The 5,212-nt window shown below is 43.0% G+C and overlaps 1 protein-coding gene across 1 annotated transcript in view; it reads right to left on the reverse strand.

Moving 5' to 3' along the window:
- The window catches only part of LOC126998026 (proteoglycan 4-like), a 13,810-nt gene extending 13,309 nt beyond the window's left edge, over positions 1-501 (reverse strand). The window contains exon 1 of the mRNA XM_050859308.1: positions 390-501. The gene's annotated coding sequence lies outside the window, so the exon portion shown is untranslated. The remainder of the gene's footprint in view (positions 1-389) is intronic.
- Positions 502-5,212: the final 4,711 nt, after the last annotated feature.

The following is a 5,212-nucleotide window of genomic DNA, read 5'->3' on the forward strand; positions in this document are numbered from 1 at the left end:
CTCCTCCTCCTCCTCCTCCTCCTCCTCCTCCTCCTCCTCAAGAATACTTTATATATCTTCCTGGTAGTTTCTCTTTCCTTATCTTTTTTTTTTTTTCTTTTTTCTCCTTCCATCAAGGTGCGTGTTAGGTCACGTGGATGGCCCATGGCTCTCCCCCCCTCTCTCTCTCTCTCTCTCTCTCTCTCTCTCTCTCTCTCTCTCTCTCTCTCTCTCTCTCTCTCTCTCTCTCTCTCTCTCTCTCTCTCTCTCTCTCTCTCTCTCTCTCTCTCTCTCTGCCCCCCACACTCCCCTCCTGCAACACTTCATTAAATCTCCACTTTGCACTTCACTAAGCAAGAGCAACGAAAGGAGAACGGTTAATGAATCACCTCCAACACCTGATTGCTTACCTGCCAGTGTCTTAGCGCCGGGTAGGAAGTCTTCGGCAGGTGGATGTGGGTCGTGGGGGCTGGCGATGGAGGTGGTGGTGGTGGTGGTGGAGGCATCTGAAAACACAAGACATCAACCATTAGCATAGATTAGCATATTTGATTTATTTCTTCCTACTTGTCTCTCCCTATAAATAATAAGTATTTGATATTTTTTCCTACTCTTTAGCTATCAATAAACATCTCTCTCCAAGGATATTACGGATACATGATAATATAAACGTAAAAATTATGATGTCAGTTGCTATTTTAATGTTTTTTCCATCTCTTTTCAAGGATAATATAGATAACAGAATACTATAAACGTAATGACAATATGTTGGTTGTTATTTCGTGCCACTAAAACACGAAGCAATGTCACGTCAATAGTACAGTAAAAGGGATTAAGTACATTTGGCATAGTGGGACATTTAAAGCACCATTCCCACGATTAAGATTAAGGTTAAGAATTTTGATATTGTTATTGTTATTGGTACTGGGGATGGTGGTAGTAATTGCTAATACTGATATATACAACTCTGATATATACAACTTTGATATATACAACTTTGCCACACCTGTTGGACGTTACCTGAAAATAGATTACATGGTGAAGAAAAGGTAATTTATAGAAGCCTTATTTTACACCAGTACAAAAGCCAAGTTTCTTACCTGCTTCCTGGAAAAAAAAAAAATAGAATAAATGTGGGGAAAAAGGGATTAAGTGGAAATAAAGTCTAGTGCTGCAGTGATGAGACACCTGACTTACCTGGAACTGGACATGGAGCACAGACGTGTTTTTCGCATCATAGGTATGTGCAAGGAGAGAAAAAATGATCGAGAAAATAAAGTGAAAACGAAAATTGATTTGAGGACGTAAAAAAAAAATAGCAGATACGGAAAACTAACAGAACAAAAGGAATATAGCTGAAATTGGGAAGTGGAGGTGACTGAAATATATATAACTGAAATGATAAGAAAGGATTTGAAAATGTATAAAAAGAAAATCGAATAATAAATATAACAAAAATGAAAGGATGTACAGTATATATGTAGGTGAAGTGTAGTGTTGAGAGCGAGTTTACGAGATTCTCTAAAAATAATATAAATCATCTTACCTTATTTAAATATCCGTGAAGGTTACATCCAAGACAGCTGGAAATCCTAGTATGAACTGCGTGTTATACAGAAGTGACAGCATGAACAGCGACTCAAAACTCCTAGTATGAACAACAGTATGGAGGTGACAGGATGAACAGTGACTTAAAGATTCTAGTATTAACAAAAGACAGAGATGATAGGATGAACAACGGCTTAAAACTCCTAGTATGAACAACAGTATGGAGGTGACAGGATGAACAGTGACTTAAAGATTCTAGTATTAACAAAGGATAAAGATAATATGATAAACAACGGCTTAAAACTCCTAGTATGAACAACAGTATGGAGGTGACAGGATGAACAATGACTTAAAGATTCTAGTATTGACAAGAGACAGAGATGATAGGATGAACAACGGCTTAAAACTCCTAGTATGAACAACAGTATGGAGGTGATAGGATGAACAGTGACTTAAAGATTCTAGTATTAACAAAGGATAAAGATAATACGATAAACAACGGCTTAAAACTCCTAGTATGAACAACAGTATGGAGGTGACAGGATGAACAATGACTTAAAGATTCTAGTATTGACAAGAGACAGAGACAATAGGATAGAGGACGGCTTAAAGATCCTAGCATGAAGAAAATAAAAAAGATGAACAGCAGCAGTAAGGGTGAAACAGGCAGCAACGAAAATGTATGCAATCTCTTAATGACTTTCCAACAGCAAAAACAGTAGACTTTCCATTAACATTCTAGTACAGGGAGAAGTAATCGAGGCAACAGTACTAAGACCGTTGCAGCAAGACCTAACGGAGAGGGAGAAAGACAGAGAGCAAGAGAGAGAGAGGGACGTGAGCTGAAAATAAGGTCGAGGGTTTGGTTTGTCTGTGTGTCCGTCTGTCTGCTAGAACCCAGAACTATATAGGACAGCCTTGAGGGTTGGGTTGTGACTCACAGGACGAACAGCGCCAATGACAGTGACAGGGCGAACAAGGGCGGGCGTGGGGTAGCGGTACGGGCGACGTGAGATGAAAGTGTTAAAAGGGCGAGGCTGTGGGTGTGTTGTGCGGTGTTGTTGGTGTTGTTGGTAGTGGTGGTGGGTGGTAGTGGTGGTGAAGGGGTGATGAAGGAGGTAACATTATTCAGGGTGATGTATATAAGTGGTGATGAATTAATTGTGGTGGTGGGTGGTGGTGGTGGTGGTGATTGTGGTGGTGGTGGGTGGTGATTGTGGTGGTGGTGGTGTGTGTACGTAACAGCACCACAAGATCTATATACACACCGCCTGGCTGAGTTACTAGAGCGTGTACGTTTGTTACACACACACACACACACACACACACACACACACACACACACACACACACACACACATATGCCAGTCATCTTTTTCTTCTATCTCTCACTCCTCGGTCGTAAGGTGATTTGCAGTCTACTTTTGCTGCGTTCCATTTGTCTGTCAGTCTGTTTATTTATCTGTCTGTGTCTGTCTTGTTTGCGTTGCTTTGTTTTGACTGTGTTTGTGTGTTTGTTTGTTCCCCTCTCCTCATCTTTTCTTCTAGTCTATTTTATTATACCTCTTCACATTTTCACTCAATTTATTATTATTCATTTCTTTCATCTAACGTTTTTTTTGGGGGGGGCAAATTGAAATATGGACCAAAATTCATGAACATACACAAAAGTAAACAAACTGGAGCACAGACAGACACGAAAATCAATACACCAAACACACATACAAACACACGCTTAGTTAAACAGTTAGGCAGAAGGATAAACAAACATACAAACTAACAACGTGTACAGGTATTCGCGCACCTGGTCGGCATTATTTGTTATTCAGGGTGGAAGTGGAGGTCATTGACAGGTGTGGAGGTGGCGGGCAGGTGGAAGGGGGTGGAAGAGGTGGAGGAGGTACTGAATGGGGTGGAAGAGATGGAAGAGATACTGAATGAAAGAGGTGGAAGGGACGTGGAGTGGGGTGTGATGGAGGTACTGAAAGGGTGGAGGAGGTACTGAAGGAAGTGGAAGAGATGAAAGGGGACGTGAAGTGGAGCCTGGTGGAGGTACTGAAAAGAGTGGAAGAGATACAGAAGGGAACGGAAGAGGTGGAAGGGGATTCTTGTCAGCGAAATCGAAGGAAGGCGTGTAGGAAGGAAGAGGAGAAGGAAGGTGGGAGGAAAGAGGAGGCATGAGGGAGGGAGGAGAAGGAAGGTTGCAGAAAGGGGAAGGAGGGTGCAAGGGAAGGAGGAGAAGGAGGATAAGAGAAGAGGGGAGGCGTGATGGAGGGAGGAGAAGGAAGGTTGCAGAAGGGGAAGGAGGAGGAGGAGAAGGAGGGTAAGAGAAGAGAGGAGGCGTGATGGAGGGAGGAGAAGGAAGGTTGCAGAAAGGGGAAGGAGGAGGAGGAGGGGAGGAGCGTGAAGGGGAAGGAAGGAGGGTGCAAGGGAAGGAGGAGGAGAAGGAGGGTAAGAGAAGAGAGGAGGCGTGAAGGAGAAGGAAGGTTGCAGAAAGGGGAAGGAATGAGGGTGCAAGGGAAGGAGGAGGAGAAGGAGGGTAAGAGAAGAGAGGAGGCGTGAAGGAGAAGGAAGGTTGCAGAAAGGGGAAGGAAGGAGGGTGCAAGGAAAGGAGGAGGAGAAGCAGGGTAGGAGGAAAGCGGAGGCGTGAGGGAAGGGATGAGGGGGGGGCTTGCTGGAGGAACTGAAGATTTTGAGAAAGTGGAAGAGAAACTGAAGAGGAGGATGGAGGAAAAAAAGTCTAATAAAAGAAAGTATTAAAGAGAAAACAGTCATCCTTTCTCCACTTACCTTCGTTTTCTCACCCTTTTTTTTATCTCATGCTTCCCTTTTTTTCCTCCCTGCCCCTCCTCCTGGTCATTTCTCTCCGTTTTTTCCTCTTATTTTCTCTCTTTCAGTTCCGGGCGAGAGGAAACACACTAACCTGATTTTTTTTCCTTCCCACTTTATCATTCAACTTTCCCTTTATTCCTTCATTACTTGTCTCCTTTCCCCAATGAGCTCTGAACGAAGGAAGGACTTAAATAGGTTAGAAAAATATCATCCTACCCTCACCTTTCTCTCTCCCTCCCTTCTATCCTTTTCTCTATCCCTTACTTCCAATATTCTGACCTCATTTTGTCCCTCCTGTCTTCTGTCCGAATTTCATGGCACTTATAGAAGGAAAGATATAGCTAAGTGTTTGTTATTTACTCATCCGTCGGTTCCTCCCTCCTTCTCTCTCCCTTTTTCTCTCCCTTCCTCCCTTTTTCCTGCTTTAATTTCTTCCTTTTTCCTTTCTTTTCGTTTCTTTCCTCATCTTCGTTCGTCATGTCCATATTTCCTCCCTGCTTTCTTGTGTTCTTTCGCTAAATGTTTACTTTTCCTTCTTTCCCTCCCTCCTTCCTTTCTTCCCTCCTTCCTTCCTTCCTTCCTTCCTTCCTTCCTTCTTTCCTTCCTTCTTTCCTTCCTTTTTCCCTTCCTTTCTTTCTTTCTTTCCTCCTTCCTTGCTTCCTTCCTACCTTCCTTATTTCCTTCCTTCCTTCCTTCCTTCCTTCCTTCTGTTTTCCTTCCTTCCTTCCTTCCTTTCTTTCTTCCTTCCTTCCTTCCTTGCTTCTTTCCTTCCTTCCTTATATCCTCCATTCCTTATTTCCTTCCTTCTTTCCTTCCTCCCCTCCTTCCTTCCTTCCTCATCCTCTGCTCAAAG

The sequence above is a fragment of the Eriocheir sinensis genome, chromosome 13, assembly GCF_024679095.1.
Source record: "Eriocheir sinensis breed Jianghai 21 chromosome 13, ASM2467909v1, whole genome shotgun sequence".
Lineage (NCBI taxonomy): Eukaryota > Metazoa > Arthropoda > Malacostraca > Decapoda > Varunidae > Eriocheir > Eriocheir sinensis.